The following is a 27,810-nucleotide window of genomic DNA, read 5'->3' as shown; positions in this document are numbered from 1 at the left end:
GGAGGCATTCTTCATCTCCACAGGCCGGCGCAGCCTCCATTCATCTTCACCGAACTCCGGCATCTAAGGGGAACAAAAGGACAGCCAGGTGAGCCGAAAGAACAAACCAAGGGAATCTCGTTCACCATAATAGACTTACCTGATTTTACCGCCGGAGGTATTATTCCTCAAAACATCATAATTCTCACTCAGCACCTGTAATAAGGGAGAAAGCAACAGATTACATACAGTTGTCATTTACCGGACAGTGTTGGATACTACAGACACTTACCTGAACTTTACCAGCCGCACGAGGCAATCTTCTGTAGAGTCAAGCTGCAAGCTGAAAGGAATCGGACAAGAGTGAAAGTCAGACATTTTGAACTCTTACGAACTATATACTTACGGCTCCTCGCCAGGAACCTCAGAGTCAATATTGTTCTGGAACTCTCCAATTCCTTCGGACCAGTGAAGTAACTGGTTATCCACGCACCCCTGCATTCTACGCAGGATGGAGAGCTCATCCTTCAAAAACCTAAGGTGATAATATAAAAAAAGACATCGGAGGTCATTAGAGGGGAGAACAGTGGGGGGGGGTTATCACTCAAATCCACGGATGGCTAATTCCCTTTCTCCACTTTCAGGAGAATACTTCTTCGGGTCAAGCAGACGAGATTAGGTGGGCCAGTCCAGTCTGTCATCTCTGCACTACGCGTCACATGGGTGGAAACCGCAGCTGTCCAGTTCCGATCGACGCCCCTGTGGGAGCCAGGTGAGCGTAACATTTAGCTGGCAATAGTAAGAGATTATAGCCATTCCAGAGAGGTGGTTCAGACAGCCATGTTTTCTGTAATGCAACAATATATATTTATTCAGTTTGTTTGTGGAGGCATCCATGAGGTGTTTATAACCCTGTGTGTTCCAACTTGCTAAGGTGTATCGATGAACTAACTTTGTCTTGAGTTGCTATTTCTGATTAATGGGTCATAAGTGGGAGTAGCATTATTCACTTATGATGGGCTGTACTTGTCGCAATGAATGTGAAAGATCCTGGGAGCCCGTAACTTTCAGGGGTGAGAATGAGGTGCTTTGTTTTTTTGGATGGAAAAGTTCTTCAATGACCTTTCTCTGAAGAGTTCTGTCAATAGGGTGCTCTTGATTTAGGAGGAAGCCTAGCTCGAATAGCAAGGATTTGGCCTGCCAGATGATGTTAAGTGCAATACCAGATTGAATCCAGATTCTAGCTATAGACAGATCCGTATCTCTCAAAAATACCACTCATTATTTGTCAGATGATGTGAGATCCCTGAGGCTCAGTATGTCACTAAAATTATTTAGGCTGCAAGTTCTATTAAGATCGTACAATGCATATGGGCTTGCTCTACATTGAATTTTAAATGCTGAAAGTGTGTTAGAGACCCAGTATTTTGGAATTGCTTAGGTTGTACTTTTTAGAGTGTGATTGGTTTCTGGTTGTTTCACTGTTCAGAGTCGGGAGAGACTAAGATTCGTGTGCTGTTGGACATCGTGTCATGGGCACATTATTTCGATTGTTGAATTTGTCTTGAGGGGAATTGATATACAGGGCAACTGATTTGGCAATTTCGTTTCTTCGCTGCTCCAGTGATAGTAATCTATTTTCTTGGCCATTGATGGATAGAGGAGGAGCCGTAAATGAGGGAGGAGGGTGGGACAATTTCAACGCGAGCTGCAGCCATGAAGGTTTTTTGTTTTGATGATCTACTTCTAGTAATAATTCATCCAAAGGTTCATACTGCAGAACTTGAGGAGGGTTCTCTTTATTCATGATTTTTTTTATTTGAGGTTATAGTTGCGTATTTCCTAGTAATGGCAGACTTTGCAATGTGAATTTGCTTCTTTCAAAGTGACAAAAATGTTATGAACTGTCTCGAAGAGGAATGTATCTGTAATGAGGAAGATTATGTTTTTTGTTTTTTTTTGTGTTGTGTAGAGGGCTGACAGATGTTCTCTTAGGCTTTGAAAATATGGCAAACAGTGGTTTGTCTGATTTTCTGAATAGAGGTTGCTCCTCTATTGGAGCTTCCGCAGGAATCGGAACTAGTTCAGAATGCATCTGTACAGGTAAAATGCTATTTTTTCTATCAGATTGCGATGTAATGATTTGCTTTGAGTAAGCAGTAGAGACAGCATCCTCTAAATTTGATCGATTCAAGTTCGGAAGAAGCTGCATAATAAGTATTGTTTGCAAATTCACTTTATTGTCCATGCTCTCGAAAAGCTACGTGAGTGACAAGAGGGCAGTGTTCATGACAATTAGTGTGAGGTCTATGTAAGGAGCTATTGAGGTTCGACGGGAGATGGTTTGATGAGTTTGCAATGAGGCAGCAGTGGGATTAGCAAAAGATTAGCAAAAGAGATCGAAAGCACAAAAGAATTATGAGACGACTGTGCAAACATTATGGGTGATTTGCGAAAGATTTGGAGTGCAGCGGAAAGGAGATAGTCTGGGCGATGTGATAGTTGTGGATGTAGGTGGCACTTCTGCCGAGGGATCAGAGATTATCTGTGGAGCAGACAGAGAGTTTGTTGAGTCTTGGCAAAGATCAGGTGCAGTTCAGGAAATATGTTTCACTTCATTATTTTTTTCCATCACTGCAGTCTGAATAGAAATATCTCTAGGAGGTTTGCTATGTGTTATAGGCGCAATGATCCCTTCACTTTGAGCAATCCGTTCGTTGTTTTCACTAGCCTGAGCAGCAAGATGCACTATCGCGCTGCAAGAATCTAGTGTCATAATTTGCACAATGTCAACTCAGGCGGGGCAGATAGATCGATCACGCAACGTCTGCAGAGTGTAATTCAACATGAGTAACAGTCGCATGTGCTGCTACACTAGAATTCTGACTGGTGTCAGGGTGTGCTATGCTATTGGGTTGAGGAGAGCAGAAGTTCTGTGTACGTGAAGGCGCGATGGCGGTACTGCTCTTAGCAACAGTCAGGGCGTTCAGCGTTCTTGCAGGAGTTTGCCTGGGCTGAATTGTCAATTTGCAGGGTTCCTTCACTGGAAGCGTTGCAGACTTCAGGTTATATAAGCCCGTATCAATAATAAAGCGAGTGGAGTTTTTTTTTCTGGATGCAGTTTCTATTAATCAGTAAAGGGAGACAGAGGTAACACTTCTTGGAATTTGCAATATTAGCCGCTGAGCGATGTGTGGCTTGATCACCCTTACAGCACTTTGGAATGCACTGCACAAATGCGCACGCGCACGCATGCTGGTTAAATGGATTGTGGGTAAAAAAAGGCGTGGTTAAGAGCGCCTTAGATAGCAATTTCACAATATTAAGAATAGCAAAACCTGAAAGTAAAAAAGGGAAACAGTGAGGGATTGAACGATGAATGTGAAATGCTGCTAGAACAGTCCAACAGTTAAAGATATTGTCAAGTCATTTATCCATACCAATTTGGTTTCCTGGACAGTGTTGACAGAGTTGGCAGCGTAAAAGCACTTCAGAATGCACCTCTCGAATATATGCACACCTGAATGCGCACGCGTCCTGGTTAAATGGATTGTGGGTAAAATGGGCGTGGCTTAGAGCGCCTTAGCTAGAAGATCCACAATATTAAGGATAACAAAACCAAATTGGTTTCTTGGACAGTGTTGACAGCGTTGACAGCATAACAGCACTTCAGAATGCAATTCACAAGTAATACTTGGTATTACTAGAAAGTACCCTTCCAGCTAACAAGCGTGTCCTACCAAATTGCTCCAATATTTTGCACCTCTTAAATGCAATTCCTAATCTTGTGGCCATCTCCTCTAGAGACATTGTTAGGATTGACTTTGTTGACCATTATAGAACAGATCGGGTTGATGTATATTTTCAATCAGGGGTGTTGCTAGGTCTGGAAAAAACCCGGGGCTACACTGAAGTCGGAACTGTCAGGATTGGGGGCTAGCTAGCCTTTTGGTTGTAGCTCCTGAGATTCTATCCGGGGCTACAACCAAAAGATCAGGGGCTATAGCCCCCTTGCCCCCCCCCGAGCAACGCCTCTGTTTTCAATCTAAACTGGCTCACGACATAGTGAGTCCACCATACGCACCTACTGATTCAATATAACGGGCTATATGAATAGGGGTTATTTTGATGTGGATGTGAATGTGGAGAATTTACCTCTTCCAAATGAAATTCTGGTCTCATTGAATCAGAGTTCAGGCCCCCACCATGTGATCCCATTCTCTAGGAGTAATCTGAATACTTTCAATCCGATAAAAGACTGGTCTTTGTTAACTAGAGCCTTGTGTGGAAATGTGTCACTACTGTCCGATTGCAATTCTGGACACTGACACCAGGGTTTTTGCCGCCTTGCTGTTGAAACATCTTGAGGATTGGCAAATGAGTTTGCGTAGGATAAAGAATCGGCAAACCAGTTTTCAAAAATACCTTGGAACATCTCTTAATGGTTTCCCTCTGAAATATATTATGAATCTTGCAGGATTTAAGAAATATGACTCTATATCCGTGGCAACAATAAAGCTGTCAGCCGCTTTTGATGCTGTTGATAGGAGACTCGGGGGCCAAATTAAGAAAATGGGGGATTCCAGAGGTGTTGTTATGCCGTATTATTGGTTTATATGCAGAGTCAAAAACGCAAGTTAGGCTTGATCATAAAGGGACCATATCTGATAAGATTCCAACTTTTAAAGGAGTTAGACAGGGGTGTGTTTTGCCACCCTGCCTTTTTAATATTTATATATCACATATTGAGAACGTTCCATTACCAGCTGTATTTGCCTCTCCTTTGATTAGCCTATGATGAGGATTTTAACATTTTTGATTGATCTCCATTCGGCCTGCAACTTTTGATCAACGCATTTCTGGATTTTTTGTGAAAATCCATTGTCATCAGTTGAACTCTGATAAGACCAAGTTTATGGGCCTCGTTACACGGTAGGAGGAGGACCAAGGTGCTATCAGCACTTTGGTCCATGCTGGTAAAATACCGGCACCGCCTTGGTGGAAAGGGGAATTACTGCCCTATTCCAAGGTTGGCGGGGCGGTAACTCCCCTTTCCCCCATTGCCCTTCCCCATTCCCATTTTTGCCCCATAGGGCTCTATAGGAATGGGGAAGGCGCTAATTACGGTGCCGCAAATTGCGGTACCGTAATTAGCACCCTGGTCCCTTTGCGGGTTGGTTTTAACGCCTGCTAAACAGCAGGCGTTAAAGTACCTACCCGCAAATGGGCCTCGTAGTAAGGCGGTAAGGGTTAATTGTCACCGGTACCATTACTGGTGACCGTTAACCCTTACCGCCTTCCGTGTAATGAGGCCCATAAGTAAGCAGTGTGTTGTACTTGAACAAGTTGAGAATTTTATATATTTAGGCTTCCCAATGTTTGTAAAGGCAATTAAATATCTCCTTAGAACTAGTGTGAAACACACACAATAGCACTTTTGAATCAGATGTTCAGAGTCAACGCTAAATATGGCAAATATTCATTGATTCCCATAATGTGATTTTATCAGGGTCATTATACAACACGTCTGTGAATTAGGCCCTTAAGCTCCCATATTGTGTTCCGCTTTTGCTGAATCGATATGAATTAGGTTTGCAATCACTCAAATCTAGGGCCTGTTGGAAATTTCGATAATTCTTTTGTACAATATAATGCCCAACAAGGGACTCTCTATTTCAAGACCTTAAGATGATAGCCAAAAGTTAGCTTGATTCTTTTATTGAGTTTTTTTACTCTTTATAATACCGGTGAAGTTTGTCTCTTAAATAGTGACCAGAATTTTTAATCCGCCATGTGTGAAATGGTTGATATTCAGACATTACTGGATAGAAACTATATCTAGCATGCATTCCTACACATTCCTGAGTCACTTGAATGGGGAACATAAGAATATGGGGGTCCTTGCCCCGTATCTAGCAATATATCCTGATAGGTCAATAGGACGATCAAACACGGTTTAATGCGTTTCAGGCTGAATATTCTCCCTACACGGGTAGTTCTAGTTCAATATGGTTTGATGCTGCCAGAGTCTGCCACATGTCCATTTTGCAAACTGGATACTTAATCTGAAATAACCTGTCAATCGCTGCAGGGAAAAAGGTCAATCCGCCTTAAGAAAATGTTCTACCTTGTTTAATTTAGGTTATGAAGAATTAATATGGTGTTGTTGTTTGGCTGGATGGACTACCTCTATGGAACTTGCTGTATCTGTTTTTTGGTATTCATTGCAATTAGACTAAAGCAGTATAGATTGAGAAATGTGATGGATTGGATATAAATCAAACACTATCCTATATGTTGTTGTCGTTGACCCTTCCTCATGGCATGATTAATTTTATCGTTGATTGATTATATTCAATTTTTATCTTTTTCATATGAATATTTTGCTGAGAATTTTACAGATACACTATTTTAATTGTGCTTGAATTTTTTCTCTATCTTAATGTTGTTGAATAATGTGTCTTATTAATTATAAATTAATTTTGCATCTATTGTTCTGCATAATTGTTAAAGGTTATTTTATAACCGCCACTTTTCCCATACATAGAGTTCAATGGACACTTGTAATCTGGCAGTAATTACACCAGACAATGTGGCGGTAATGGTAATTCTCTGGGCCGGTATTCTGGTGGATATACGCCGGAATACCACCTAAATTGTAGTGAGCGCATGGTATTTAGAGAAGATGCTATGGTTTCATAGCCCTCTATGAAATTCCTGTAGTATCCTGTGAGGCCTAAATAGTAGTGAGGGTGGCCCAGTCTTGTACAGCCTGCACTTTGTTGGGCAGGGGTTTTATCTCACCCCTTCCTATGCCATGCACAAGGTAGACCACTTTAGTCTGACTAACTTGACATTTGCTTGCCTTTATGATCAGATTGGCCTGTTGGATAGCCTGCAAAACCTGTTCAAGATGGAGATGATGTTCTTCCCAAGTGGGGCAGAACACTGCTAAGTCATCCAGTTATGCCATGCAGAAGTTTTCTAACCTATTCAGAATATGATTCGCCATCCTTTGAAAGGTGCAGGTGATTTTTGCAGTCCAAAGGGCATGACCTTAAAGTGATACAGGCCTTCAGGGATAGAAACCGCAGTTTTTTCCACGGCATGGTCAGTGATGGCTATTTGCCAATAGCCGGATGTTAAGTCAAATGTACTGAGGAACTTAGCTTATCCATGTTTATCCACCAGTTCATCTGTTCTTGGCAAAGGATGGGCACCAGTCTTGGTGACTGAGTTCAATGGCCTATAGTTCACGCACAACCTTTTTTTTTAATGACTTTTTATTTGCATTTTGAACACAAAACAAACGCCAAACTACTTACCATCAACTCACAACACATTTACTCAGGCACTGTCGAGTTTGAGTTCATATTGTTCTTCATCTGCTCGGTACACGGCTAGGGCTCTTCCCTCCCGTTCGTATTGTCTGCACGCTGGTCCGTATATTATGCCCGGGTGTGAACGGGCCAGCTCTCTTCTTTTTTGGTGCCCCGTCTTGCTCTTCTATCGACCGGTCAACCTCCTGTTTGCTTGGTTCACCCATGCTGTCTCTGTCATTGCTGCCGAACAGGTCTTGTACAAGAGTGCTCCATGCCAATATCCTGGCCCCGCTGTTCCCTTCTCCCCCTTGCGCAGACCTTGTCCAGATTGCGGTCTCGGCTACTGCCCATTTCTGCAGGTCCGCCCACTATCCCTCTATCGAGGGTCCCGCACTTGTATTCCACGCCATCGCGAAGCAGCGTTTTGCCAATATTGTCATCAGGTATTTTATCTTTGCCAAGTGCGTTCTCTGCTTGTCTCCTCTTGGGAACAGGCCCAGTATGTAGGATGCCGGCGGCCAGGCTTGCATTAGGATTCCTGCCTTCGACGCCCTTCCCCTGATTGTGTTCCAGAAGATCGTTATTCCCGGGCATGACCAGAACATATGCACCATGTCTGTTAGCTCTGCTTGGCAGCTTGGGCAGCTTCGGGTTTGTATGTTCCCCATATTTAACATTCTTTTGGGTGTTAGGTACTCTCTGTGCACAATGTAGAGTTGTGTCTGTCTGAACCTTGCGTTCCTGGAGACTTTCTTCGCGTACTGAAGGGCTCTGTTCCATTCCTCGTCCTTGAAGGGTCGCTGAAGCTCTTCCTCCCATTTGGCTCGCATGTTTAGCACTCGCGTATTGTTAGTTCCCAGCAGTTGTCCGTAAAGTCTGGACACGGTGTGTCCCTCCTCAGAAACATCGTACCATGCATCCAGCGCCCCTCCTGTGTCTTCCACCTCTGATAGGGCCTCCCACCTCCTCCTTATCGCTTGAACCATGCTGTTGTACAGCATGAATTGGCCTCTGTGTATGTCTTGTTCCTCTACTAGGGACTGGAAATCCACCCAATGTCCTCCTTGCCACAGATCTCCTATTTGGGCTACTCCTTTGTCTTCCCATTGTGTTCTGCACATTGCCATACTTGCAATGCAGGTGTCCACCAGTCCCGCCAAGGGGATTTGCCTAGAGCATGGGTCCTTCATGTCCTGTGCCTTCCATGCTCTTTTCCATAGTGCTTGGCCTAGCTGTACCTTGTTGGGGAGGGCTTTAGCTGGGGCTGTATCTATCCACAGGAGTTCTCTTAAATAGTATCACTGAAGCGATGGTCGAAAGAGTATTGCGTCTATGCAGGTGTCTTCACCCAACCACTGCACCACGAATTGAAGTTGTGCTGCCAAATAATATCGCTCAAAGTCCATGAGCTTTATACCCCTCACTCTTAGCCCCTCTGTAGTGTGCTCAGTGCTACCCTGTTCCTCCCCTTCCCCACAGGAAGTCTCTTGTCATGGCGTCTAGTCGTTTGAAGAAGGACCTCGGGATGTTAGAGGGAATGTTAGTAAAGTAATATAGAAGCCGGGGTAGAACCGTCATCTTCAATAGGGCCACCCTGCCTATCATCCCCAGCGGTAGTGTCCTCCAAAACTGCATGGCGTTCCCTATTTTGTCCAGGGACGCCTGTGTGTTGGCCATGTGTGTCTCAGTGGTGTCGTAGTATATAGCTATTCCCAAATATCTAAAGGTAATTGGAGTCCATGTGAGTCCTAAGTCTGGTAGCTGGTCTGATGCCACTCTTCTCAGGGCCGCCAAGGGGAACAGTGAGGACTTCCCCTTATTGATGGTGATTCCCGATAGCCTGCCAAATGCTCCCAGGGCCTCGAGCAAGTCCGGCAGATGGGTGCGGGGGTCCTGGACATAGAGCAGCATGTCATCTGTGTATATTGATATCTGGTGTGGTGCCCCGTTAGTTCATGCACTACCTTAATACTTTTGTCTCTGCTTTTGGAACTAGTACAACTGGAATAACCCATAAAATTGTGGAGTGTTCAATAACTCCAAGGTCAAGTATTTTGTTCACCTCTTTTTTAATGTGATTCCTCACATGGTCTGGCATTCTGTAGCCCCTGTTCTTTACAGGGACACTATCACCAGTATTATTATCATGCTGACCCCAAGGGGTCAGGCCTGGTGAAAACAGTGGGGAAAACTGACGTAAAAGAGCTTTGCACTCCTGCTGTTGCTGCAGTGTCAGGTTAGAAGAGAGTTGGAACTCCTTCTAAAGACCCATCTGAAGGGGATGTCCTCTTAGAAGATCAGGACAAGGCTTGAGCTCTTCCTCTTATTGATCAGAAGTTTGAAGCAAAGTTCCAATCTCTGCTCTGGTGACATAAGCCTTCAAGCGGTTGGTGTGAAAGAACATTGGGACCTCCTTGGGGTTGCCCAAGTCCAACAAATAATTGTCCTCTCCAAGTTTTCCTACAACTCTGGTGGATCTTGTCTATTTGCTCTATAAAACTCTTTGTTTTACTGGAATCATAAATAGATCTAACTGGTCTGGCTTAACACCACTATGTTAGATTTCTGATCATGCCAATGCTTGACCAGGGCTTGACCAGCCTCCACGTCTTAAGATGCTTCTGTCATCATCTGTGCCATCCTTTGTCTAAGGCCTAGCATATAGTCAGTAATTCGTACTGGCTTTGAAGGTGGAACACTCTCCTTAATCAAGGCCAAGAGTGCTCTGACTGGATGACCATAGAGGAGCTCAAAGTTGCTAAAGCCCACTCCAGCTTGAGGCACCTTTCTTGAGACAGTTTTAATAGGTATGGCCTCAGGCTATCTAGTGGCATGGTCCACTACAACCAGTATAAACCGGTTGCCTGAGGACATTGGAGGGTCAAGGCAAACAACAATGTCAAACACCATACTCTCATAAGGAACTCCCCTAACTGGTAGGGGCACTAAGGGTGCCACAATTTTGGTTTGACTTTTCATAGATAATTGTCAAGTGTGGCACCTTCTGCAATGTTTATCTTCTTCTGCTCCCATCTTGAACCAGAAATATAATGAGAGTATCACTTTGGTTATGTTTTTACCTAAGTGACTATCCAGAGGGCCCTCATGGGTTAGTATCAGAAATGAGGATCCTACTTCCTGGAGTGCCCTGAGGTGCCCTGGAGTAGATTCCATAGGATGATTGTGGAGGGGGCCATCCTACCAGTAGAGTCTATGCTTCCCTGGCTCTTGTCGTACAAGTTGGGATGATGCCTGCAGGTGCAGGCCTTAAAGAGAGGAACACTATCTTTGTCCCCTGCTAAAGTCTGTCCTAGACGGTTCCACCTTCTGCAAGTAATGTCTGTTGCTCAGGATGGTCTCTAGGATCCAGATCCTCTATGCAGGGGAGAATCTCATCCACCTCTTTTTCACAATTAGGTGGGTTTTCAGGGGATTCTTTTTCCACCAACTCAACATCAGCCAGTGGTGGCGTTACTGCGGTGACCTGGAGCTTTCTTTTTTAAAGGAGCCTCTTTTTTTGTGAAAGGTTTTTCACGTCAAAGTCTTTTCTTTTCTCTGAAGACACTGGATTTCTCCTTGGATTTCTCCTTGACCTCAGTTGAGAGGTTTCTTAAGGTTGCCTCACTGGCCTTTCTTGCCAGCTCCTTTTTCTTCTCACTAAGGGGTTTGTGTGTGCTGGAGACTACACCTAAGGTCTTCAGATCATTTCCCAAAAGAGTCCTACCAGGCACTTCAGACTGAACACTTACAGGAATCATGACAATCATATAATTGCACTTAATGTGGCTGGCATTATGGGACATATTTGAAGAGGGCCTCCTGCATGCTTTGTGGGTTTTTTGGATGCCTTAGCTACATCCTCAGGTTTGAAAAACGTTCATCTTCAACTGTGATGCTAGCTCCACTGTCTCTGATGGCAGGGGTTTCCTAACTATTTATAAGTACACTGTCATCATAATATTCATTGGTGTTTTCAGGGATTGTGTTATAGACATCAATATGCTGTTGTTCCCACAGACCCAGGGACACTAAAGAAACATTTGCTTGAACACCTTGTGTTTTTCAGAAAGTTTGCACCTGTCAAAGGAGACAGATGGGATCCCTGAAGGTTTACCCTTATATCTGGTATTCCCATTCACATGCTCACTAGACCCACAACCACACATTTGCCAATGGTTCTTTCGTTGGGGTTCTGGTAACAACTCTCTGGTTTGGCTCCAAGGGTTTGCTAGCCCTATGAGGTTTTCCATGGAATTCACCTTGGTGATTTTTGGAGGCCTCTTTAGGTGGGGGATTAGTGGAGTTATCTTTCCCATCTTTCTTTTGCTTCTTCCCCTCATCCTTCTTGTGATGCGTACTCACATTCTTGCGTGTAGTACTGTTAACAACCCAAAAGTTAGCAGATAGTGCTAACTTCTTGTCGTCTTTCAGTCAAGTTCTTTAGCATCATCTAGGTGCTGTCTCAGATCTGAAGAACTTGCATCAACAATGCTTTCTTGCATGGCAAGATTGCTCATTCCATGAAAAGTACTCACTTTATGGCCCTTATTCCTCCCATCTTAAGTTGTTCAGGCTCTCACACACCCAAGTTGCCCACAACATGCCATCCTTCTTCTTATGGTCTCTAAACCTTTTCAGTTATTTCTTTCCAAACCTGGCTATGGAAGCTAATTTAACATCTGGCAATCTTCTCTTCAGCATCATTCAACTCCATCACAAAATCAGACATTCTGGGGAAGCCTAGAGATGACCCAGGGCACTAACTCACTGTCACATATGCCTTGCACCTTACATGTACTATCAATCTTCAGATCATATATACTCACCAAGTCTTTGGGCAAGCGTGGCTTCCACACCCTGGAGGCATCGGACAAAATGGACCATGAAAGGGAAGAGGATTCAAGAGACAACGCTTTCATTTCATACTTATGCTGCATCTCCTTTTCTCTGAGTCTAAGATACTTTTGCAGTTCTCTCTCTCTCATTTGTGATTACATTTCCAGTTCCTGCATTCTAACTGGAGTTTCATATTTTCAATTTCTAGAAGGACTTCAGAGGACATGTCTAAGGAAGATGGGGTCAGTGAAGTAAGGTTTGGAGGGCGACTACTAGGAATAGCCATTTCTTCTTCCTTCTCAGACTCTTAACCCTCTGGCAGATGTGGATAGAGGTCTATATTGTGATGAATCAGATGATGTCGTCACTCCTTTCCCAGCGGTGACCTCTCCCCATGTGGCCAGTGGTTGGCAGCTGCTACCTGATCGTGACCCTGGGGGTGGCTATATGAGGGAGGATCACATGGGGAATGCAACCCTCAAGGGAGTGACATAACATCTTTGGACGAGACATGGTATTCCCCTTTTGCTTTTAGGGATACCCCTCCATTCCCCATGCCTTAATGGCATATTGTCATAACTCCCTTCACCCACCCATGGAAGCTATTAAAAATACCTTTCCATGCTCTATCTATAAGTCATCAAGGACTGACTTCCTTTTTGATGAATATAAAAGTACTGTGACGAGAAAGCACAGTGGAGTAATGAAGATCGATAACAACTAGAATCATAAGCTGTGCTCTTCTGGTTGCAAGCGCATAATTAGTGCCAGGACCTTTAAAACACTGAGGCAAGAGGGAGACGCTAGCTGGTAGAATGGTATCCTCTCAGTACTGACCAAGGGACCACTGTGCTGCTGGGAAGACCGTGTAGCCAACCAGCTCATGGAGAAGGCCAGGGAAAGAAGATTACAGGCGTCAGTCCATCACAAGGACACCATGAGAGGAAGGGAAGGTGAGTCTGTATGGCGTTTGGGGGTACCTGAGATCAGAATGTATGCCGCTCGAACACAGAGAAAAAGCTGGGGAAGAGAACAATCCCCTGGAACTGTGAAAGTCATCCAATTCGGAAATGTTTGTACACTTTTCAAGGCAAGTAGGGACAGCAAGGCATTTTCCAACCCCTTAAAGTCTATCGCCAAAACTATGACCTCTTTGTGTCTGTGACTCATTTCTGGCTCCTTACATATGCTGTCAAGAGTGGGATCAGGCTCAGTTGGTGTACATTGGGGAACCCTTAAGTTTGATACACCTGGCAGTAGAGCCTCTGATCCATCAGCAGCTGCAGAAAATTCTATTGGATTTGACTTATGTAATAGCAGGGGAGAGTTGCTATAACCCGGAACAGAATGTTAATACACAATTATCTGGTCTTGAAATCCCCTTCAGGTACTTACATTAGGCTTGCCTCTAAGTCAGGCCTAGCTTGGTGATATGGCCTAGACATCTTAGCAAGCGTCATGGACCCTGACTATAGCAGTGTATAAAAATCCTGATTCAGAACAGTGGGAAGAGTCATAGCAAATAAAGGTAGGAGAAAAAATAGTTTAGGGAATCCCAGAGAGGGCTTTGATCCCCAAAGCGAAATGAAGAAAGCTGACAAAACTGAGAGGGGGAGAAAAGGTTTTGGAGAGGCAGACGAAGATTCCCAAACAACATATGAGGCAGTACCACGACAAGCCCTGGGAGAAGAAACCGAGATTATTCCGGACTTTACATTCACCCAAATGAACAGCCCCTTGACAGAAGAGGCTTTCCTTGATGTGATCTCTGAAGAGGAGGGCAGGCAGTGAAGGGGCATTAATTTTTTTAATGTACGGACTACTGATACAGAGGTGATATTAGCCCTGATGAATCTCAGATAATGGTACTGTGATCAATCCGATGGTATCACTCCAGTCCCGGCGGTGACCTCTTCCCATGTACCTGCTTTTTCTCCGCTCTAACCCTGAGCCCTGCAAGTGACTGAAAGGCTATCCTTTGCTTCTCTTGCAGCCACGCAGAAGGAGTATTGATTCACCCTACTACATCTCATTTTTCAAGTAGTACGCCCCCACAAGAACCACCTGAAGATAACTAGTCGCCTTTTGATCCTGGTTCACAGTACACAGTACATTTATGTGCCTTTTGTGACTCATATAGCATTGATAGCTGACATAGTCTTCTTTTCTTTTATTGACGACACGTCTTGTACCTTCTACACACATTCTGGTTGCTGAATAGGAAGTCGATTTGATTGTTTTTACTCCTGAAGAAAGTTCTGTATTTAAAACATCAAGGAACTGAAACATGTTGAGAGTGTATGAATCTGGAGATTTGTTTAAACTGAATTGAAAATCTTTGCTAATTCATCTAGAATTGTACACAGTGATTTGTCACTGTGCTCTTCTTTATAATAGACTATTTGAAAACTAATCCTGAATTAGATTTATGTTATTGTATTCCTATGTCATGCAGTGTGTATTTTACTTTCTGCACTCTGTTGTTAATATACACTTTTGATGATTTAATACTTGTTTTACCCATGTTCTCACTTATTAAACGTTTGTGGTTTTTATGTAACATATGGTGGTTTGATATTGACACACACTTGGGTTAACTTCCCCTAGACCTGTCCACTTTTGTTCTATTTCTCTTGATACTGAAAGTAAGAGAAAAACAAGCCAGGAAGTCCTGAGAAAAGCACATCAGGAAAAGGTTGCGAAAATACAAGAGTGGACAGGAAAAGCCTGGCAGGCGAGTACACAAGGTGTCCTAACAAGATGAAGATTGAAACTAAGTTATGTTGTTCTAGTTGTGTTTTTGAACAAGAGAGATTCAAGGAACTGACATTCCTAAAGCCAAACAAGGAAGAAGAGAAATCAGGGGAATGGAACCACCTTCTGAAACCAGGAGATGTATCCTTTTGGATTTATTTGTGTTAAAGTAACATATTTAATTGTTGAACATTTGTTCACCACTAAAGTACAAAGACATTTTCACCTTAGAGTTAATTTATTAGAACGTGAGGGCAAGAAAAGTATGTTAGACACAGGATGCTTTATGTTGGATGTTCTGACCACTGACAGATCCTTAGTTTTGGTTTTAGATAGGGAAACACCTCTAGAGCAGGGTCAGAGGGGACATTCCCAACCCCTTTTTAGTTTAATAAACGTCTTTGACCAAAATTATGAAACCCTTGTGTGTAACTCATTCTCGGCTCTTCACATCCCCAAAAACCCACAAACGAATGGTATTAGAGATTGTTCAATCTCATTTAACAAGTGGTGACTTAGGAATAGCCAAGCCACAGGCACCATTAGATTACATTCAACATGCACCCTCCAGCTCCACTACTGCCTTTACCCATCAGTTTGTGTCACTTTGCTGTATGGGTATAGTTGGACCCTTGAGCCATCTAAATTGGAGAATCATTATGTATTGGTAATTGTAGATTATGCGACCCGATACCCTTTAGCTTTCCCATTACGCAATAATATATCCTGACAAATTCTAAAACACATGCCTTCATGAGTCGGTTTATGGCAGAGGTGAAGGAAATTCTATAAATAAAAACTCTCAGGACTTCACTTTATTACCCGCAAACTGATAGATAAGTGGAATGGTTTAAAAAAAACCTTAAACATGTCATCAGAAGATTGGTTGAAGCTGATGGGAAAAACTGTGATATCATTATACATTGGGACATTTTTCTGTCCCAAAAACACTGTCATCCTGAGCAGGGTTTTTACAGTTTCAATTATTGCATGGTAGAGAGCCGAGGGAAGTCCTTTACATGTTGTGGGAGATATGGGATGAACGGGAGGAAGCTATATTGTCCCTCTCCCAAACAACCCAATGTTTAAGAGAACATATGGCTACGGTGAGACCAATAGCTCAAGGTCACCTCTTTAACACTGAAGAGTAACAAGTGCGCTTTACTCAGGTAAGGAAATACATTTCTTGTTCTCCTTCCAACATCTGAGAACAAGATGTTGTCCAAATGACACAGTCCTTATGAGGTGATTGAACAAAATGAGCCATATAATTATCATCTTCTCCCAACTGGGTAGGCAAATTAACACCCATATCTACCACATAAACCTTGCTAAGGATTGGCAAAAGGATTACATTGAGACCACTACAGTGCTATCAACCAGTCTATTAAACGAAGAATCAGAGAAAAATACCTTGATTTCTTCCCACCTACCAGAGACTCTGAGTAAATGGGGGTTTTAACTATATTCGAACAACACCAGGAAATGTTGTCAATTTAAGACCCTACTGGATCCTAGAAGCAAGAAAAGGAATAGACATAGAGGAGGTGGAGAATATCCTAAAATGTGCTAAAATCTGATTGATTATTTAACCATCCCAGTCCTTGGTCCTCCCTGACAGTACTTGTTGTCAAGCCAGACCAGTCGTGGAGGTTCTATATTGGCTTCAGAACGGTGAATGTGGTATCCCGATTCAACAGTTATCATATGCCAAGGATAGACAATATGATTGATTGATTGAGGACCACTGTTTTCCTCTCCACTATTGATCTGATGAAAGGATACTGGCAAGCACCTGTTAATCCAGAGGGCAAGGAGAAAACAGCCTTCTCCACCACTACTGGACTATTCCATTTCAAAGTATTACCTTTTGGATTTCACAGGGCCCTGGGGACATTCCAAAGGTTAATGGGCCAAGCCCTTCACCCGTTGTCCTCTATCTCTGGAGTTTATATAATAATATATAATCATTTATAGTAAAACATGGGAGGAACACCTACAGCACCTACATGTAGTTACCAGAGCCTTGGGGAGAGCTGGGTTTATAGCAAACGCTAAAGAACGTCACTTGGCACAGTCAGCAGTCAAGTATTTTGGATTTTATGTGTGTAATGGACTTGTTCAACTCAAAGTGAAAAGGTGAAAGCCATTCAGGAAACTCCAGTGCCCAGAACCAAAAAAGATCTAGGAATCTTCTTGGGACTCGTGTGGGATTATAGATGATTCATCTCCATTTATTCTTCTATCAAGTCTTGCCTCACTGATAAACTCAACAATGCAGAACCCCAAAAGATAAAGCAGAGTGATGAAGACCACAATTGTTTTGATAAACTCATCAATATTCTGTGTTGTGAACCAATGTTTAAGGTGGCAGATTTGAACAAAACAGATGCTTCACATGTCGGTTTGGGGGCTGTTCATTCACAAGATCATGATGGCATTGAACACCCGATTCTTCATATCAGTAGGACGTTATAGCCCCAGGAAAAGAGCTATGCCAAAATTGAGCTTGAGGCCCAGGCTATAAAGTGGGTGGTTTCATACCTCAAATCCAATCTCATTGGCAGGAAATTTTGACGGGTCACTGATCATTCTCCTTTCACATGGATGAGCCTCTGAAGGACACCAAAACATGGGTATTGTGCTGGTTTTTAGATATGCAGTCCTATTTTTTTACGGTAGAACACTGAAAAGGAAGAGAACAGGGAAATATATACTTTCTTTCCCGTTTCCCAATAGGTACTGAGAGAACTAGCACCATTAGGAGAAGGGTATGTGATGAATCTGATGGTGTGGTCACTCCTTTCCCAGCTGTAACCTCTCCCCATGTGGTCTGGGGATGGCAGCCGCTACCTGATCCTGATGCTTGGGGCGGCTATATGAGGGAGGCTCACACAAGTGGAGGCAACCCTGAAGGGAGTGACACAACATCATTGGACGAGACATGGCATCCTTCTTTTCCTTTCAGGGATACCCCCTCAATTCCCCATACCTTAGTGGCATATTGTCATAACTCCATTCACCCATCCACGAAAGCTATTAACAATACCTTCCCATGCTCTTTTTGTAAGTCACCAAGGACTGACTTCCCTTTCTATGAATATAAAAGTACTACTGTGACAAGAAAGTTGACTGGAGTAGTGAAGATCAATAAAGAGCAGAAGCACAAGTTGTGCACTCATTGTAATGAGTGCATAATTGGTGCCAGGGCATTTAAAACACTGAACCAGCTGACAGGAGGGAGACGCCGGCTGGTAGAATCTCATCCTGTCTGTACTATCTGAGAGATAACTGTGGACCGTGCAGCCAACTGGCTCATGGAAAAGGCCAAGGAAAGAAGACTGCAGGTGCCAGTTCACCACGAGGACGCCACAAGAGGAAGGGAAAGTAAGACTGAATGGTGTTTGGGGGTACCGGAGAGCAGAATCCATGCTGCTCAAACACAGAGAAGCACACAACAGGCAAACAGGTGCTGCAAAGCACGCAGAAGCCAGAAAGCAAGATCTGTGAGCCCAGGGAGAAGTAACGGGATGCTGAAGAGTTGTTGCATGCTTACCATGGGATGATCAAACTCACACCACAGAGAACCGGTGAGTACACGAGAGGGAACATTGGACACCCGGGCGCTTCATTAAATCTACCAAATGGAAATAAGAATAAAAGTAGTATATAAGACAGAATGTGATACTCAATATTTCAAAAATAGAACTAACGGAATGAATACAGTATGTTGTCAAGTTTGCAACTGAGGCACATGAGATGCTCTGGCAGGAGAGTATTCCAGGCAGATTCAGATTTGTGAGTGCATCAATTAAAGCATATGAGAAATACCTGGCAAGAGAGCATACCAGGCAACTTCAAGTTGGAAAGTGTGTAAAGGGGATCACATGAGGAAGTTCTGATATGAAGATGCATTAGTTATAGCCAAAGACTGTACTGAAATTACATTAAAGAGGAGAAGAAACCTGACAAGGTAATACACCTGGTACCCTATGAAAATAAGACTTACAGCCAAGTTGTTTAACACACAAACTATTTTTGCTGAACAGAGAAGTCTAAGGAAGCCTCCTACCATTAGGAGCTTGGACATCTACAAGTGGAAAACATGGGGAAGGGAACAATCCCATGGAAATGTGAAAATCATCCAATTGGAAACTTTGTGTGTTATAATTTAATCAAATGATTAAGTCATTGTATTATCAATTGCAACTTCTTAAACCACTCTTTGCGTTTATCTCTGAGAATGACCGGCCACTGGTGGTAGGAACTCTTACAAATAGCAACGCCTTGCTGTCCGGAATACCGAAATATCAACTTCGACGCCTTCAGGTAGCTCAAAACTCGGCAGTGCATCTGGTTTTTTATTTACTACAGAAGACGCCAATCCCTGACTTTCGTAGAAGTCTGCATTGGCTGTTGGTGCACCAACGGATACAGTTTCAAATATTGTGTTTTATTTTTAAGTGCATCCATGTCCTTGCACCACCATATCTGACATCCAAAATTGTAAAAAACTGTCCCACTCGCAGATTGCAATCTTTGGGACAAGGCCTATTGGTAATTCCTCTCACCACAACCACCACCTGGGGAGATAGATGTTTTTCCCCTGCAGGGCCACGTGCCTGGAACTCTCTCCATGTACAATTATGGCAGATCGATTGCCTAGCCATCTTTAGGAAACAATTAAAAACTGTTCCGATAAATCTCTTGCTCTCTTGTAAGCAAGTTAATAGTGCTCATCTGCGCCCCTAGATGCAGTTCACTGTTGGGTTCCTTTGGGGATATGCGCAATATACATTCAAAAATCTAAATTAAAAAATCAAAATCAGAATTACCTCTTTCCTTTTGAACTCGAACATTTTTGTACACTGTACATGGCCTGGACGTTACCCTTTTTACCAGAGAAATTCTTTTTAGAATGTGAGGGCAAGAATAAAACTTTGGACAGAGGACAATTTGCTTTGCACATCCTGACATCAGACAGACCATTAGGTTTGGGTAGGTAGGAAAATACATTTTAGAGTGCGGGCAGGGGTTAATTTTCCAACCAATATCTGGAGTAGGGGTGACAGGCCTACTCAATGAGGTTTGGTGATCCAACAAGCTTTGGACCAATTCAGCTTTTTTCCCTTTACAAGTGAGGCCTCTTGTGCTACCCATTTCTTCTAGTGTGCCTATTGTATGAATTACAAGAGCCTCTTCTTTTAAGTTTTCTGTGTTATAGCTATTACACATTTTAAGCATATACAGTCTAGGTAAAACAAGCCTTCTGGATAGATTCTCTGGACAGAGGCATCACTAAGAGTGAATGTAATCCAACACTACTCAATCCCACCAGCTGAAACACCAGTGTCAGGGCAGTCTTTCTGCAGTCCACTTATGGTAGGACTTTATAAAACTATTCCCTTGGTATATAGAGCCCCAACCTCTAGTATAAGTCTGAACTATTCAAGGTTTTGGTAGTATGGTAGAGCAGACAGGCTTATCCTAGTAGGCAGATGTCAGTTGTAGGTAAGTACAAAGAACTTAGTATATACATAGGTTCAAAGAAACACTTATACACTTGTAGATATATCAAAATAGGTGTTTATTTTATATACAAAAGGCAAGGATACATCTTCAGATAGATAAGTACTATTTCAATGCTAGTAAAACACAATACAAAACCAATTAAATATATTCAGGTAAGAAAATCACAGTGTAAAGACTTATTGATGAAGACAATTCATAGGTAAGTAAAAACCACTGTTATAGTTACTCAAAGAATTCTGTTGTGGAAATGAAAAGTTAAGCAACACCAAAAATACCATGTCAGTACTTGAAAGACGTATATTAGCTTTCATAGGGCGTAAAGCTTTAGCAGTCCATCCCAATCTAGGTATGATTCCTTCAAAGTCAAACTGGAGGCAAAGTAGGTAAGGCACAGATGCAGAAAAGGCAACGTTTCAGAGGGTTCTTCAAGTATAAGTAAGTACAACACTTTTGTTGGTCGAAAAGGTTTCAGGGAACTTGGGTAAGGCTCCCTGGATGCCCACAAGATTAGGTTTGGTTAGAAGATATGAGCGGTCTGGTTAGACGGTATGGGCGAACACCCAAGCACTGGAATCAGCACTCCAGCAGCAAAAGAGCAACAGAAAGACTGTAGGTAAGTACTACCCAAAGCCCCACAGTACCTTAGGAGTGATAAGGAATTTGCAGATGGATTCCTTCATGATGCAGTAGAGGTGGACCGGTCTCCTTTTCCTTGGTCATGGTGACGAAAGAAGGGACTCTTAAAAGGGCTGCGGAGGGTGAAGAACGGTTCTTGTCCGCTTGATTCCGCTTGCTTGTTCAATTCTGCACTCTAGTGAGGGGACTTTTGAGGAGTAGATCTTGCTTCTGGAGGTCCACCAAAGGTTATGGAGAGATATTCACAGGAAGACAAATCACCACAAAGTGGTTGCAGGTTTCAGAGTATTGGCACGTTGCAGCAGAAAAGGGCCGCAGCACATCGAGGGATTGATGATCAATTTGCAGGTTGTCTTAGGCCTGATTATGCCCACCCGCCCAAAGGAGGAATTCGATTTGAAAGCAGGGTCTGGTCAGCAACAGTGCTTCAGCAGGCTTCACCGGTCACTGAAAGGTGCTGCAGGCATCTCTGGTTGTCTTCTTCTCCGGTGCTTCTGTTCCAGTTGTTTGACTTGTCTTTTGCCCCATGATCCTCGCCTTTTAGCCAGGAACCCAATCAACAGTCATGCAACATTCAAACTTTGGGGGATTTTGCTGTGAAATCAGTATGAACTGTAAATCTAGAAGGTCCTGATCTGTGATTCAGTGCAACTTAGATGACTGCCTGCTAGTACCTAGACTCCTTGCTTATCATGCCTTGTTGGCACATTCTGTGATTTACTCTGGAAAAGACGAAATTATTGTTGTTGTGAATTTTGACTGGTTAGCACCATATTTTCGCACTGCGATCAGAATTACTGTAGTATATGTCCTGTCTTATTCGACTCACAATGTAGGAAAGTCTGCACCAGGAGACCTATTCCTCAAAGTGCACATTGATTTCATGTAGCTGCCAGAATGCCTTTCTTTTGACTACTGCATTGTTGGTAGGATCCTGTGGTGGATAGAGGTTTAGACTTGATGAAGAGCTGACTCTGTCACTGTGGCCAAAACAGCTTCATAGAGTTAACTCCACGATTTGGTTTCCCAGCTGTTACTGATAGAGAAAGAGGTACCCACTTTACCAGATAGGTGATATGGGACATCTGCACAGCCCTTAATATCAGTCAGTATTTTCATTGCACTTCTAAGCCCATATTTAGTAGATCAGCAGAAAGTTGCAATAGCCATAGTATGAACAAGTTATCAACCTGCCGGTAGGGTTAGGATATTAACCTCCACCAACACCCCACAGCAACTGTTTTGATGTGTGGACCCCAATTATCAGACCTTCAAAATCGGTGTTTGGACCCTCACTCACTGCATTTGCTCTCTTTCCATTCTCCAGTAGGTTTGTGATTTTATCCTCCATGCCCGCAATAGGCTGCATTTTGATGCGTGGACCTCCATAACCACATGTGCGAGCAATCCTTTAAAATTGGCACCTCATCGCTAACTGATTGCATTTTCTCTCTTTACAATCTGCAGGTAACATTTAGATTTGAACCCTGACACTCACCCTTCTCAGCCTCCAGTTTGATGTGCGTGCCAAGCTCCCGCTCCCTACCGCTCTGAGCAGCTCCTTACTGTCACCTTCCGTTCAATCTCCTGTTCAGTGAAAGTGAAAAGATGACTTAATTGGTATTACTACTTTTATTTGCTTCCTGTTGAGGTATCTGTCAATGAAATTTAGAATGTAAGCTACTTTCTTTGGGGAACCCATTGCCTGGGCATTCGGAGCAAGGGGCAGACAGAGCAAAAGGTAGGAATTGACATTTTTGTCTGTTTCATTCCTTGCGCTATGTTAGCCCCTGTTTGACACTAGCTGTCACAAATATGACAGAGGCCAAGCACACAAACAATGTGCAACTCCAACTCTATCATAAGCCTCAAAAGAAACAACTATTTACATAGACATGCATACTCCTAAACTGCCACTTTTCACCTGCATAGAGGTTTATAAGGATGACCTTATTACCATACTTTCCCCAGATATGACCTTCCTCACAGAGGCCCAGCTGAAATCCATCACACACCAATCATTCCTGACATGCTCCCCCTGCATTATTTCATCCACCACATGGACCATCCACATGATATGATATGATATTATATGGCATTTGTAACGCGCCTATACACAAGTGTTTCAAGGCGCGACAAGGCAGGGAGGGGGGAACAAGGGGAGACAGACAACGATTCTACTAGGCCAGGAGTCATTCAGATCGCGCAAGTGCATGGGTAGGGGGGACGGGAAAAGTGCAAGGGGGAAAGGGAGAGGGGAAAGTGCAGTACAGGGTTAGTAACAAACAAGATAAATAATAAGGGCCAGCTGGTGGCAAGTGCAAGATAAGTGCAGACATGTGCTGGGAAGGGGGGTGTAGGGATACAGAGACAGTCCCGCAGTGCAGGGGTTGCCAGGAAGGCAGTGCAGGGGAGAGTGGCTGGGCCAAGGACCGAGAATGGTGAGTGGCCCAGTTGCTGATTCAGTACAGTTTCAGTGATTTAGCAGGGGAGAGGGGGAGAGAAAGCAGAAGCAAAGAGGAAGGTTTTGTGGTGCTTCCGGAACCAGAGATGGTTCTCCTCAAGTTTCAGATAGGCAGGAAGGCTCTTCCAGAAGGAGGCCCCTGCTGCAGAGAGATATCTCCCCCCAACTCGTTGCTTGGAGAAACGGCTGACCCTGAGGGAGTTGGAGGCGGATGAGCGAAGTGCTCCAGAAGGAAGATATTTAGGAAGGGAGAGTTGAAGGTATTTTGGCCCCAGGCCCCAGAAGGCCTTGTGGACAATGCAGAGGGTTTTGAACTTAATCCTCGCAGCCACAGGGAGCCAGTGTAGCAATTTCAGTCCTGGAGAGATACGGTCCCTGGGCTTGAGGCCAAGGACAAGTCTCGCAGTCCTGTTCTGGATGAGTTGCAGAGGGCGGAGAGTAGAGGCAGAAAGATTTAGATAGAGGCTGTTACAGTAGTCCAGCTTCGAGAGAACCAGGGCTCTGGAGACAGTGAGATTCTGGGGGAAGGAGAGGAAAGGAAGTATACCTCTGAGGAGGTGCAGCTGGTAGTGTGACTTCTTAGAAACGTCAGAAATGTGAGGAGAGAAGGAGAGTGTGGAGTCGAAGATGACCCCGAGGTTTTTTGCCTTGCAGGTAGGAGCAGGAAGAGGGCCAAGAGAGGCCGGCCAGAGAGCTGCAGGGAAGGAGGGAGTGGGTGTGCCGATGAGTAGAATCTCGGTCTTACTGGCATTAAGGCAGAGATCGTTGGATAAAGTAAGTGGTGGCATTGCCATCATTTACTATGACTCACTCACACGTAGTATCCCTGTTCTTTTTTTGATGCCCTCTCTCTTGGTTGCTCCCCAACTTCACAACCACACCCCACTTGTATCCGCCTCATTTACCGCCCTGCAACATCTAATCCTCGCACACTGAATCGTCTCACTTTAGCACTAGCAACCAACAGCTACCTAGGCAATTTCAAACCTGGTAGTCCATATCAAGAGAAAAACTTTGTGCTTAACATTCTCCTCACTCCTCTCCCCCGACAATACACCCTACTCACATCACCAACCAGATACACAGAGCTGGCAACACTCCTAACCTTCTGATTGCAAGGAAAAATCACAGATCTGTGTAAAATAAAATCTGTGTAGTGTGTGATCCCTCTCACACCCACTATGATACAAAATATACCCCAATTGCCACACATCTCTCTGCTCCAAACCAGACATCTCAAAGACATAACAGCCTCCGTGCCTTCTTACACTATCCACTTTCTGCTCATTTACCATCCTCCTGGACCTATAGGACCAGTCGGGAAAGGACTAGTTGATCTCATAGCTAACCTGAACTTACAATATACTAACTTAGTGATCCTAGGTGATTTTAACCTGCATTTCAATCTGCCAAGATCTGCTGAAATTAACTCTTTCTTTGATGGTCTCTCTGATTTACACCTGCATCAATTGATCCAAGCCCCGACTCATTATCATGGGAATACACTTGACTTAATATTTGCCAAGGATTCTCTGTCATGTCCTGGCCCTATTGAACCAGTGGTATGGTCTGATCACCATCTGGTATCTTGCACACTCAAAGCAGTTGAACCACCCTGCAACCTTCTTCCTCCTAAAACTCTACTACGTCCAAGGTGCTCGGTTGACACTAAGGCACTTAGTGCCCATATAGTCACTAACTGTGCTTCTCTGAAGCCACTATCTTTAAAATCACTCTCTCAATCTTTTGTGGCCGTCGCAGATCTCTGCGCCCCACTTAAAACTGACCCAAGGTCTCAGATTACCATGCCAACCATGGTTTACGGATCATCTTAAATCTGCTCGTCTGCAACTTAGACAATTGGAGCGCAAATGGCACAAAAGATACAACCCAGTGCTCAGAGAATCTTACAAATGCGCTCTCTCTACTTACTTGGGCAGCGTCAAATGGTCAAGGCAACCTTTTTTTCCCAGAAAATTGAAAATGCCTTGTGCCAGCCTAAAACCTTATTCTCTATTGTACACTCACTAGCCTCCTCTGAGGCTCTCACCTCTATGGTCAAGCCCTCACAAAAACTGTGCAATGACATTGCCCCTTTTTTATCACTTAAATTGAAACAATTTGTTCCAATATCGCCAAATCCCCTGCGATTATGACCCCTGATGTTGTCATGTCTTTGCCAGCTCCTCTCGTTGACCCCTCTATGATTTCCACTGTTTTCCACGGATGAGGTCCTAGTGGCTATCTTAAAAATCAAATCGCCCTCTTCTGAGGATGCCATCCCCGCTACCATCATGAAGAAGATCGCCCATGACATACATATGTCAGATCGCCCCTTGAAGGGGCCCCTGAGGGACCCTCAGATGTGGAAACAAGGCACAATCACCACACACGAACTGCTACGCCAGACACAAGGTTGTATTCCCAAAATCTAGGGTTTATTGCAAAAACAAACAGTCCCAGTTGGCCAAATGGTCCCACGCCCCGCGACGTGTGTCTAACAGACCTCGGGGGACGCAAGAGAGCGAAAATCGTACATCAGTTACATATATACAAAATGAGCATCTTACAATCAGTAATGACACATTTGACACATTCGATGCCGCCCCTAATTCATTCCCTTTGAAGTGGAGGCGATGATTGACCATGGTGACGAATATGACACTCTAGATCACCATATTTAGTAACAGTTTGCAATCTCAAATTTACAGACACTATTCTTTATTTGTGAGAACACAGCACTTCTGTTTTCATGGTCAAGCTGCGCGTAGGGGGCCTGGCACATTCCAGCCTTACTATCTCCTGGTTTCGATTCACACTCTAGAGGTCAGCTTGCTTTGCGGGGGCTCACATCGCTCAGAAGGGGGGCCGTAAAGAAGGACATAATTCAACACCTTTAATATTAGTTTCGTGCATTGCTATTCTTTTAAGGAGACTCACTGGCTTCTGTGTACTGATAAGAATGCCTTGCTCCCCACTTCCAAGGATATGTGAAGGAGGAAAACAGGCTTTTCTGTCTGGCTCCTCGCGCAATGTTTCAACATGTCTTTAATAACCTTGGACCATTGAAGCGAAATAATATCTACAGCAAAGCAGTTTTACATGAGGCAAAAGTGGCGATGTTAAAGTGAAACATTGAGAAAACAAAATGGCGATTCTTGTTACCTTAAAATGGCTGCACTCTAGTTAAACTAATAGCTACGTAATAAGTAATGAGCATATATTCTTTATACTTTAAATGAGGTGGTTGGTCTTCGGCCAACCAATTATCCTGCATAAGCCTTCTGTTCGAGGGTTGTCTATTTTTCTAGACTGACACCCTGACATACTAGCAAATAACACTGCTGCCATAAACAATTCCTGCCAGTCAGGACTGATTCCTTTGGAGCTGAAATCTGCAAGGGTTATCCCCCTTCTCAAGAAGCCCTCACTTAATCCCACAATTCCTGCTAATTTCCGTCCTATCTCTCTGCTTCCCTTTCTGTCCAAACTCACCCCATCTTATCTTCTTTTCTGGAATCTTCCAAAATCTTTAACCCTGCCCAGGCTGGCTTTAGGCCAGGGAGGGGCACGGAAAGCGTGCTTGTTTCTTTACAAGACGACATGTTCAGATTAGTTGATGCGGGTGTAGTTGGTGCTTTGATCCTGTTTGACACGGTTGACCACCCCATTCTGCTCTCATGTCTGGCGCAGATCGGGATATCTGGCCCAGTCCTTGCATGGTTTACCTCCTTTCTCTTAGATCGTACTCAGACTCTCGCAATGCACCCTTTCCTTTCTTCTTCCTGCCCTCTCACCTGTGGTGTCCCGCAGGGATCCTCACTCTCCCCGATCCTGTTTAATATCTATATTTTGGCATTGGTCTGCCTCATTCGCTCCTACGGACTCAATTGTTATTCTTATGCTGACAACACCCAAATCCTGATCCGTCTAGGCCAAGATCAGGTTGGGACCTCGTCATGCCTTCATGACTGTCTGAAGGTGGTTGGGGACTGGATGGACCAGAACTGGCTTAAACTTAATGGCGATAAAACAGAGGTAATGATGGTGGGTTGCCCTCCGGACCACTCACTGTGGACTCCTGCTTTCTGGCCCACCTCTTTGGGACCTTTTCCTGGCCCAGTGAGAAAAGAGAAAAATCTAGATGTCACTCTTTCCGCCTCCCTCTCTATGTCAAACCAGGTCACTGCTGTGTGCCAGTCTGTCCATCATCAGATTAGAGTCCTCAAGAGGGTTTTACCCATGATACCAGAAGCCATCCATCCCCCCGTGGTGGCTGCGTTAGTC

This window comes from Ambystoma mexicanum, chromosome 6p, assembly GCF_040938575.1.
Source record: "Ambystoma mexicanum isolate Mex_15411 chromosome 6p, UKY_AmexF1_1, whole genome shotgun sequence".
NCBI classification, from domain to species: domain Eukaryota; kingdom Metazoa; phylum Chordata; class Amphibia; order Caudata; family Ambystomatidae; genus Ambystoma; species Ambystoma mexicanum.
The sequence above is the reverse complement of the archived record's forward strand: the minus strand, read 5'-3'. Positions refer to the sequence as shown.